The sequence below is a fragment of the Pinus tabuliformis genome, chromosome X, assembly GCF_031772625.1.
Source record: "Pinus tabuliformis cultivar Carrire ecotype Pingquan chromosome X, CPIR1, whole genome shotgun sequence".
Lineage (NCBI taxonomy): Eukaryota > Viridiplantae > Streptophyta > Pinopsida > Pinales > Pinaceae > Pinus > Pinus tabuliformis.
In genome coordinates, this window is record NC_142308.1 from 1,599,255,181 (window position 1) to 1,599,266,606 (window position 11,426).

At 39.3% G+C, this 11,426-nt stretch overlaps 1 pseudogene; it reads left to right on the top strand.

Annotated features, from left to right (window-relative positions):
• The first annotated feature begins 10,633 nt into the window (after positions 1 to 10,633).
• On the top strand, positions 10,634 to 11,074 carry LOC149146146 (CLP protease regulatory subunit CLPX1, mitochondrial pseudogene; annotated as a pseudogene).
• The last annotated feature ends 352 nt before the right edge of the window (positions 11,075 to 11,426 follow it).

Consider the following 11,426-nt stretch of genomic DNA (forward strand, 5'->3'; position numbering starts at 1 on the left):
TTTCACACTCTTCGCATGTATGGTTTCATCCATGGTGGGAAGTGGTTGGTTTCTTGACAGTGGAGCTTCTTTCCACATGACCGGTGATAAGAGTTTGTTCAGTACTTTGGAGGAGAAAGATCTCCAGATACTCATAGCGATGGGTAATGATGAGAAGTATACTGTCTCAGGTGTAGGCATGGTTATTTTTTAGAGGGATCATGGAGCTCGCCTTACCTTGACCGATGTCAAGTATGTACTAGGACTGAAGAGAAACTTGGTGTCGATTGTGATGTTGGAAGACAGAGGCTGTGATGTAGTCTTCAGTAAGGGAAAGGTTTTCCTTAGACACATCATCACTAGACAGGTGAAGCAGATTGGTTCACAGGTCAAGAACCTGTATGCTCTTGAGGTTCAAGATGCATGCAAAGCCTTGAGCAGCGAGGCAACTGATGGAGACTTGGTAGTTAAGAGGAAGTGTATATTACCTCTCAACATGCAGAGCCAGAAGAAGTCTCAGACGATTGTGGAGGAGCCACGATTGGTACAGCAGCTTCAGGAGGTTGTGGAGTAGCCACAACAAGGGAAGCTAAGAGGAGATCAAGTAGAGACATCTACTCATGCAGAGACCTCCATTAGGGGGAAACTTCGAGCCAGGTGGGCAGAGGGATCGCATGCAGCCATACCTCTAGGTAGCAGGTGGGGTGATGTGGATTGATCGTCCCAAGGAGGAGGGGCAGGATCCTTGAGGTACCCAACCTCTTGGATGAGACCTTGCTACGGGAGCCCCGATGTGGAGTAGCAGGAACTGGTTGATTTGGTAGAGACAGATGCGGATGGAGCGGCAGAGAGAGCGACAGTGCAGGGAATCCCAAGACAGCGCATAGCTAGCAGGCTGCAGCACTGCTAGAGGCACAAGTGTTTTGCACAGTGCTAGGTGGCACAGAGAGGTGTGCAATGGTGCGAGATGCATGGAGATGTTGCAGTAGCGCAGATGTCAGAGAGGGAGCACTTGTCAGTAGCAAGTAGAGCTTCAGCATCAGAGTATGTTCCTAGCCCAACAGAGTGGTCAGTTGGGAGTGTTTTTGTTCCAAGTGTTGTTGGAGCAAGTGGACCAGGCAAATGTGTTGCATGCAGAACATTTCAGAGTTGTAGGATAGGGGTTGCAAATAATCCATATCTTGTTGAGAGGGAGTGTTGAAAATGCAACAAGATGATGGAGCTTAGTGGAAAGGACTCGCCTTCACTAAGTGGGCCCGCAGGGTATTTTTGGCGCAAAGTCTATTTTTAGACTATGTCTATTTTTAGACATATGGATCATGGTCTATGAGTTGCAGAATGTTTTTTATGGATGATTGGTCATGTTGGGAAAATTAGATGGACTTCTATTTTTGGTTCATAGCGGAGTGGTCAGAGTCTATTTTTAGACTGCCAGGCTAAAAATAGAAACAGCCAAATATTATTAGCCCTTAGTAATATTTGGACTCTAAACATTATCTTATTCTCTTGGAGCACTTCAGTTCAAGCTACGGATGTGGCACATGCGGCTGAAAAAGGAATCACATGGTTTCTTATGTGTTAGTTGAGCTATTGCATGGAGGACTTCAGTTAGAACTCATGCATGTGAGTTCTGTGGAGTTGGATGTGGAGTTGATGGAGTTGTGTTCAGTTTGACTTAGTTGAACAAGTTGTATTTAGTCTAACTAAAGAATACACTAGCGGTGAGTTGTGTGAATTAAATATTAATTAATTCACTAATTATTAACTCATAAAGATACTAAAGAATACATTAGTTAACTCAGTGCATGGACAGTTCAAGAGAGACAGGTGATAGAGGTAAGTGAAAGGGTGAGTTGTGACTATCAATTGTGCATGAGATTTTGCACATGCATGGATTGAGTAATTCCAATGAAGATTGCGCAGTTTGGGGAAATATCAAGGCAATTGTAGCTTGTTCTCACGTGATTCTCTTGCAGGATTGTGCAGTGGAGGCAGGCAAAGCAGCGGAGGAGATTTGAACCTGTGACTTGTTCGGATCTGAGCTAGTTTTGTGTGTAACAGGTGGAGATAGTACTGAGTACTTGTGAGGAGTATTGTAGTATGTCTTGTTACATGTTCTCAATCATTACAATATACAGATAGTGTGGGGTTTTCAGCTGTATGCTTTCCCCGGGTTACATACTGTGTTAATGTGCGCATGTGATTGATGTTTCATTGTTTTTAATGCTGCTAAATTGATGATCAACGTAGAGGAGGTTATGTATTATGCATGTATTCTGCAATAGTGTATAATCGGGATAATCTCTGTGAATAAGTGTCATATTATTCAAAATTTCTACAAAAACCGCACAGTGAGAGCATTCCCATATACTTTACGTATTGTAACACTGCCCTATATACCCGAAGGTACGTGGACGAGCTACGATATACTCACGCATGTGGAATGAGATATCACACTTGGGATGTATTGCAAACAAGTTAGGGACAGCTTCTTTGTTTTACGACGCCGGAACACGTCTCTAGCCCAGACCTCTAAATGTTTTTCATTAGGTGACAATGCTCCATTAGGTAAATTCAAATAAATTTTAAGTTGATATTCTTTAGAATTTGCCTTTCAAGGTTCACCATGTGATGTATGTGTGCAATTCTTAAAATTCAACTAATATGATAAGCATTATTTTCATTCAATTAAATAATGAAAACCTTAGCTAGTAGGGATAGAGCAATAAGATCTTTGACAAAGAGCAAAGAGCACATCTAATGCAATTTCCCTAGCTATTCCTTTCAAGCATTCACAAACTACAATATGAACAATGCAAGTTTTTATTTTCGAATCCCTTAATGTTATGATGAACAAAAAGGAAACATGCACATACAATCAATCAATCTTTCATAAGAACGAAGACTTTTACGACAGTTCTAATTCAAAGGAAGAGAAGACTTTACAACACTTTCTTTCAAATGAAGATTAATCAACTATATTCTAACTTTGACTATTGATTGATAATGACAAAGAAAACATTAAGAAACATTAACCAATCAAATCAAAGTTGGGCTAGACCAAGAGATAGAAACTTATTTTCTGAGACATAACACTCATTGATCAATCAACAAACAAACAAACAGAGGAAAGTTGGCAAAAACACTTTCCAAAAGTGAAAATTTTCCCTAAGGTGGATCAGTGTAGGTCAAAGAGGACCTGTTGGGTCCCTATAATACTAGTGATTACCCCATTACTATTGTAGTTATACCCCTTATTTATATTGTTGTGCCCCTATTACCCCCATATTGTTATTTATGTGCCCCATAGAATCCCTCTATTGTTATTTTTGTGGCTTTATATTATTATTGTTAGGTCGGCTGGATTATATTGTGACTCCTTAGACTCCTATATATAGAAAGGAGGTTTTTTCATTTGTATCATCCAAGAATTGTTCATTTATGTAATGTAAAGGAGGTTGCCCCCTCGAAGAGGCTGAATTCTAAGGCGTGGATCTCTCTTTTCTATCTTTTTGTGAGCTGGTTTCATAACATTTGGTATCAGAGCTTTGGATTCTAGGGTTTCGCTGCTCCAAACAGGTCATCGTGGCATTTTCGCTATAACTTTTTTCTGTGACGTTTCAGAAGTCGCAAAAAAAACCCATTTGAGAAGAATTGGCGCTGAACCTTGGGTCCAAATTTCAGAGCTTTTCGCGCGATATTTTCGGAGATATGATCTGAGGAAGTTGGTCTTTTTGCAGACTCCTGAATTACATTCAAAACAGGTGACCTGGGGAAAATCGTCATAACTCTCTCTCTGAGGATCGGATTGAAATTTCGTAAAAAGGTACAGAAAGAGGACGGACTGTAGTTTCTTGTATGTGTGTTTCAGATTCAAAGGTTGAAACAGTGACTCGTGGCACGTCGTACAAGTTCGCTCTACTGAACCAGTCTAAAAGCAAGTCACTGTGGGAGATTTCACATAACTCTTCCTTGGAGAATCCAATTTGGCTCAGACTTGTGGCATTGGAAAGAGGACGCAGAAGGCTACTACAGGTAGCAATTTCAGAACTGGATGATCCGAAATTACAGAGATACATCAGATTCAATATCAGGCTTCTATAAAGTGAAAAAAGGTGTGTAGTTTTTTTAAATTTTTGTGTAAGCTTGGTTTAACGGAATTCAAAGGGCATAGTAAAGCATTATTATCGGTAACTGATGCCCCGAGGAAAGAAAATGCAAACACCTAGTAAGGAACCTGAAAGCTCTAGCATGACTCATGAAGAAGAGGAAGAAATGCTACATGATATATCAAAATTACAAGAACAAGTGCAACAAATGTCACGCTCACAAAAGCTAACAGAAGCTAAGATAAGTGGCGTGGAATCTAAGATAAATGGCGTGGAATCTAAGATAAATGGTGTGGAATCTAAGATAAAGGGCATGGAAACTAAGGTGGAGGATTTGATGGTAAATTTGAAGATAGATTTGAAGACAGACATGGAAGAATTGAAGAAGTTGCTACAAGAAAGGGTCACTAATGGTGAAAAGGTAGTAAAGGAAACTCATGATGAGAACAAAAGAAATGTTAATCATGATTCCATAGACTCTAATGTTGGATCGAAGACTCACCATGTTCCAAAAATCGATATGAGGAAGTTTGATGGCAAGGATCCCGCCACATGGATATTACAGATGGAGCAATTCTTCGATCTCAATAATGTGCAAAACACACAAAAGGTACGTATGGCAACTTTATATTTGGAACCAAATCAGTTTGTATGGTATCAATGGCTTTGTTCTCGTAAACAATTTATCACTTGGGCAATTTTTACGGAAGAATTGATAGCACATTATGAGGATACAAAAAGCAACACTTTTTTTAGCCAATTGATAAGTCTCAAACAAAAGGGTTCAATAATGGAGCACATTGAGGAGTTCCAAAAATTGAACATAAGGGTAAAAGATATTCCAGAGGAGCATAGGATTGATGTGTTCATAGGGTCTTTAAAGGATAATATCCAACATGATGTGCGCCTTTGGGAACCTGATTCATTAGAGAAGGCATTCAGGTTAGCAAGAAAAATGGAAAGCAAAATTATGGCAACTAGGAAGCATACCACTCACAACTATAAAGACGGAAGTGTTGTTGCCCATAGTCTTCCACAACCTACAAGGTTGACACCACAACAATTGGAAGAAAAAAGAGCAAAAGGGCTTTGTTACAATTGTGATAGCAAATACACAAAAGGTCATAAGTGTGCTGAGAAGAAATTATTCTACATAGATTGTGAAGAGGAAGAAGAAAAGGAGCAAGAAAGGTCAAAAGAAGAGGATATATTCCAGGAACAAAGCCTAGATGAAGAACAAATAAATCCGACCATATCTTGTAATGCATTGGCGGGAATTACCACTCCTCAAACCATCAAGATAGAAGGACAAATCAAGAAGAAAAAGGTAATAGTGTTGATTGATTCAGGAAGCACCCACAATTTTATTCATTGTAGGGTAGCAAAAGAATTGAATTGCTTCCTATATCCAGCACCAGAGTGTCAAGTGATGATTGCAAATGGAGGAACAATAAATTGCTCTGGAAAGTGCCATAATATCAAGCTATCCATGGGAGAATATGTATTGACTAGCCCAATGCTTTCCATTCCAATGGGAGGTGCTGATGTTGTACTAGGAGTCCAATGGCTACAATCCTTGGGTACAATAGCTTTTAATTTTCAAGAACTTTTCATCAAATTTTCTTCGGAAGGAAAGGAAGTTGAATTAAGGGGTATTGCAGGGAAACCAGGAAAGATAATCAGCTCTAATGGTATGACAAAGCTTCTAAAAAAGGAGCAAAGAGGTGTAATTGCACAATTATGTTCGCTAGATGTTTCCACATTGGAATCATCTATTTCTCCAGATCTCCAAAAAGTCTTGGACAATCATTCCAAGGTATTTGAGACTCCCAAAGGTCTCCCACCTATGCGTGATCATGATCATGCTATTCATCTGATTCCAGGAAGTGTTCCTCCAAACATCAGGCCGTACAGATATCCCTATGTCCAAAAAAGTGAAATTGAACGTATGGTTGCAGAAATGCTAGAGGCTGGTATAATTCAACCGAGTCAAAGTTCTTTCTCAGCTCCAGTAGTATTGGTGCACAAGAAGGATGGATCATGGCGCATGTGTCCAGATTATAGGGAGCTCAACAAGCTCACTATTAAAGATAAGTTCCCCATTCCTGTTATTGATGAATTACTGGATGAATTGCATGGATCAATTTACTTCACCAAGTTGGATCTTCGTTCGGGATATCATCAAATCAGAATGAAGATTGAAGACATTCCAAAAACGGCATTTAGAACTCATGAGGGTCATTATGAATTTTTGGTCATGCCTTTTGGCCTTACCAATGCACCTTCAACATTTCAAGGTTTGATGAATTCAATTTTCAAACCATTCCTTAGAAAATTTGTGTTAGTATTTTTTGATGATATACTAATCTACAGCAAGTCTTGGAAGGATCATGTTGAACATGTTGACAGGGTGCTACAACTATTGGAGGAGAAACAATTATATGCAAAAAGATCCAAATGTTTCTTTGGAGTCCAGGAGGTGGAATATTTGGGTCATATTGTATCTCATGAAGGAGTTAAGGTAGACCCTAGCAAAATTAAAGCCATTAAGGAATGGAAAATCCCCACATCCATAAAGCATCTGCGAGGATTTCTTGGGTTGACAGGGTATTATCGCAAGTTTGTTAAGAATTATGGGAGAATAGCAGCACCTCTAACAACATTATTGAAGAAAGATTCATTTTCATGGACTCCGGAAGCAACAAAGGCCTTTGAACATCTTAAAGAGGCAATGTGCCAAGCACCGGTCTTAGCTACACCGGACTTCACAAAAACCTTTATTGTGGAATGTGATGCTTCAGGAAATGGAATTGGTGTTGTTCTAATGCAAGATGAAAGACCCATTGCTTTTGAAAGTCGTCCAATCAAGGGAAAGTTTTTAAGCAAAGCTATTTATGAGAAGGAAATGTTGGCAATACTCCATGCACTTAAGAAATGGCGACCCTACCTAATGGGAAGACACTTCAAGGTAAAAACGGATCATGATAGCCTTAAATACTTTTTAGAACAAAGATTATCCTCTGAAGAGCAACAAAAGTGGGTCACAAAGATGTTGGGTTATGACTTTGAAATCATCTACAAAAAAGGGAAGCAAAATGTGGTGGCAGATGCACTCTCAAGAAAGGATGAGGATGTGGAAGCATTGTTGTGTGCCATTTCTATTATCCAACCAGATTGGATAAACGAAGCAAGGGAGGAATGGAAGAATGACGAAGAAGTGTGGGCACTTATTCGAAAGCTACAACAAGATTCCAGTACTTCTGATACATTTAGCTGGAAAAATGATTCGTTATGGTACAAAGATCGCTTATACCTCTGTAAGAATTCCCAGCTAAAACAAAAGATTCTTATGGAATTGCACACTTCTCCCTTAGGAGGGCACTCAGGATTTTTAAAAACTTACCACAGGGTTAAGAAGGAATTTTTTTGGGATGGCCTTAAATCAGATATTCAAAAGTTTGTGGCGGAATGTTTGGTTTGCCAGCAAAATAAAGTTGAAACAATTAAGACACCGGGTCTATTACAACCTTTATCCATTCCAAGCCAACGTTGGGAGGAGGTTTCAATGGATTTTATCACAGGTTTACCCAAGTCTGAGGGAAAGAGTGTCATCATGGTGGTAGTTGACAGACTTACCAAGTATGCACACTTTTGTGCATTATCACATCCATTTAAAGCCAGTACAGTTTCTACTGCATTTATGGAAACAGTTCAAAAGCTACATGGAAACCCAAAGATTATTGTAAGTGACAGAGATCCCATTTTCACTGGAAATTTTTGGACAGAATTATTTTCTTGTCTTGGTACTCAGTTAGCTCATAGCTCATCTTATCATCCTCAATCTGATGGGAAAACTGAGATAGTAAACAAATGTTTGGAAGGATATCTTCGTTGCTTTGTATCTGATAAACAGACACAATGGGTCAAATGGTTGCCTCTGGCTGAATGGTGGTATAACACTTCCTTCCATACAGCAACAAAAATGACCCCATTTATGGCACTTTATGGGTATCAACCACCATCCATCACATCATATTTAAGAGAAAATTCTAAGGTTCAGGCAGTGGAACATCACATCGAACATCAACAACAAGTCCTCCAACTCTTAAAGGATAACCTCGTGTTGGCACAAAATAGAATGAAACAACAGGCAGATCAACATCGCAGTGAAAGAAGTTTTGATGTAGGTGATTGGGTATTCCTACGGCTACAACCATATAAGCAAATGTCCCTAAAGCAAGCTAAGAAGGATAATAAATTATCACCAAAGTATTATGGTCCGTACAAGGTGTTGCAAAAGATTGGTACTATGGCATACAAATTGGAGCTTCCTGCAGCTTCTCGATTGCACCCAGTTTTCCATGTTTCATGTTTAAAGAAGGTTATAGGTGACAAGCTCCCAATTCAAACAATATTGCCAGAACTTGACGAGGAAGGAAAAATTATATTGGAACCGGAAGCAGTCACAGAAACAAGAACTCGACAGCTACGAAATCGATCAATTTCAGAGTATCTTATCAAGTGGAAGAACTTATCCGCTGAAGATTCCACATGGGAGGATGAGAATTTTATGCAGAAGTATCCAGAACTACTCAAGCGTTGAGGACAACACTTTTTTGAAGGAGAGGGGCATGTTGGGTCCCTATAATACTAGTGATTACCCCATTACTATTGTAGTTATACCCCTTATTTATATTGTTGTGCCCCTATTACCCCCATATTGTTATTTCTGTGCCCCATAGAATCCCTCTATTGTTATTTTTGTGGCTTTATATTATTATTGTTAGGTCGGCTGGATTATATTGTGACTCCTTAGACTCCTATATATAGAAAGGAGGTTTTGTCATTTGTATCATCCAAGAATTGTTCATTTATGTAATGTAAAGGAGGTTGCCCCCTCGAAGAGGCTGAATTCTAAGGCGTGGATCTCTCTTTTCTATCTTTTTGTGAGTTGGTTTCATAACAGGACCTAACTGTGTTGCAGAGCACTGTATCTCACTTAAGCGTGCTCTGCAGAGCACTGTCCCTTGACCAAGCATGCACTGATTCCTGAGAGGCCACTCAAGAGTCATCTAACCTCAATTTTTGACCAAAATTCAATGCAAAAGAGCTAAAATACAGTCAATGAACACAAGTAGGGTCTACAAGAATGTCTTAGGAGGTGAATAAGCTACTAGGAAAGGTGACAGTTCCCCAGCAGAGTCGCCAATTTGTTTTGAAGAATTTGGTATCTACGGATAAATACTAATTCCCTAGATAAGTAGCTATAAGAAATAGTTTAGTCTTTTCCTATAAGAAATAGAGAAGATGAGAAGATGAGAAGAACAGAAAACAAAGAATCAATCAAAGCACAAGATCTATTGAATATAAGTGAAAGAAATCAGATACAATTCACACATATAAGCATTATAAAACAATACAAACATATGGGAGAAAGGTTCAAACACTTTATTGAATTGAAGAAGGAATTACAACCATTGGTGTCTGATTCAAAGCCATTCCTCCAGCTTGGATCCCATCCACATCATATCAAAATGTTATGAAACTAGCTCAAGAAAAGATAGAAAAAATAGTTCAACACCTTAGAATTCAGCCTCTTCGAGGGGGCAACCTCCTTTACATTACATAAATGAACAATTCTTGGATGATTCAAATGACAAAACCTCCTTTCTATATATAGGAGTCTAAGGAGTCACAATATAACCCAACCGACCTAACAATAATAATATAAAGCCACAAAAATAACAATAGAGGGATTCTACGGGGCACAGTAATAACAATATGGGGATAATAGGGGCACAACAATATTAATAAGGGATGCAACTAGAATAGTAATGGGGTAATCACTAGTATTATAGGGACCCAACATGCTCCTCTCCTTCAAAAAATTGTTGTCCTCAATGCTTGAGTAGTTCTGGATGTTTCTGTATAAAATTCCCATCCTCCCATGTGGAATCTTCAGCGGATAAGTTCTTCCACTTGATAAGATACTCTGAAATTGATCGATTTCGTAGCTGTCGAGTTCTTGTTTCTGTGACTACTTCCAGTTCCAATATAATTTTTCCTTCCTCGTCAAGTTCTGGCAATATTGTTTGAGTTGGGAGCTTGTCGCCTATAACCTTCTTTAAACATGAAACATGGAAAACTGCGTGCAATCGAGAAGCTGCAGGAAGCTCCAATTTGTATGCCATAGTACCAATCTTTTGCAACACCTTGTACGGACTGTTATCACTAAAGGAAAATATTTTGAATTCTGAACATCAATTTTTTGTTTGTCAAAGGGTTGGTGTCAATTTTGGGTCCAGTCTTTTCATCTGGTTTTAGAGCCTAAACAGTTTAAATAGGAGTCTTGTTAAGAGTATCGTTGGTATGTCTAAAAAGGTCAATTCTCTGCTTTAGTATGTCGAAGCTCATTTCAAAGATCATAGTGCATAAACCCCATTTAGGTTTGTGTGAATGCGCCCTTTGTTATCGCAAATGCAACAACTTTAACACATGCAACATATGAAGGGGAGGATGTGTAGTCTATTTTGTATAAACTACTCATGGTCGCTGATTTCAATGTTAAAGTTGTTCAACAGGCATTACTTAAATTGCTAGAAGGAACAGTTGTACATGTTCCAGAAAAGGGAGCTCGCAAACATCCTCGTGGCGATCATATTCAGATCGATACAAAGGATATTCCCTTTATATGTGGCAGGGTTTTCGTGGATCTAGAGAAAACGATTTCTGAGAGACAGCAAGATTCTTCTATTGGCTTTGGAACGCCTATACGAGCTAATATGAGGACTGGTGGCCTGACAAATGCTGCGGTGACATCATCCTTGCTAGAGTCGGTTGAGAGTAGTGATCTTATTGCATATGGTTTAATACCAGAGTCCACTGGACGATTTCCTGTTCTTGTTAGCCTCTCAACGTTGACTGAAGACCAACTTGTTCAGGTGCTCATGGAGCCTAAAACTGCACTTAAAACTCTCAGAATGTGAACCGCACGGATCCCTTCTTAGTCGTCTGCAGATGCTTCAGCGTCGTTACCATCCTCAGCGCGCTCCTCTGCGTTGTTATAAACGTGCTCTCAGCCATTCATTCAAAAATGGTGAAGATGTCTTTGATGGCATCCTCCGGGGTTATACAGTGCTTATTTTGTTATTTGTGGTGGTCGCAGAGACTGAATGGAAGCGGATTCAGAAGTTTTGGCGAATTCTGGAGTATTGGGTGGAAAGAGGAATGCTTCAAATATTTGTTGCTGTCATGACAAGAGCTCTGTCTGAAGGAACAGTGAGTTCTTTTGTAAGAGACGTTCTGAATTGTGGTTTAGATGGTGTGAATTCTGCAACA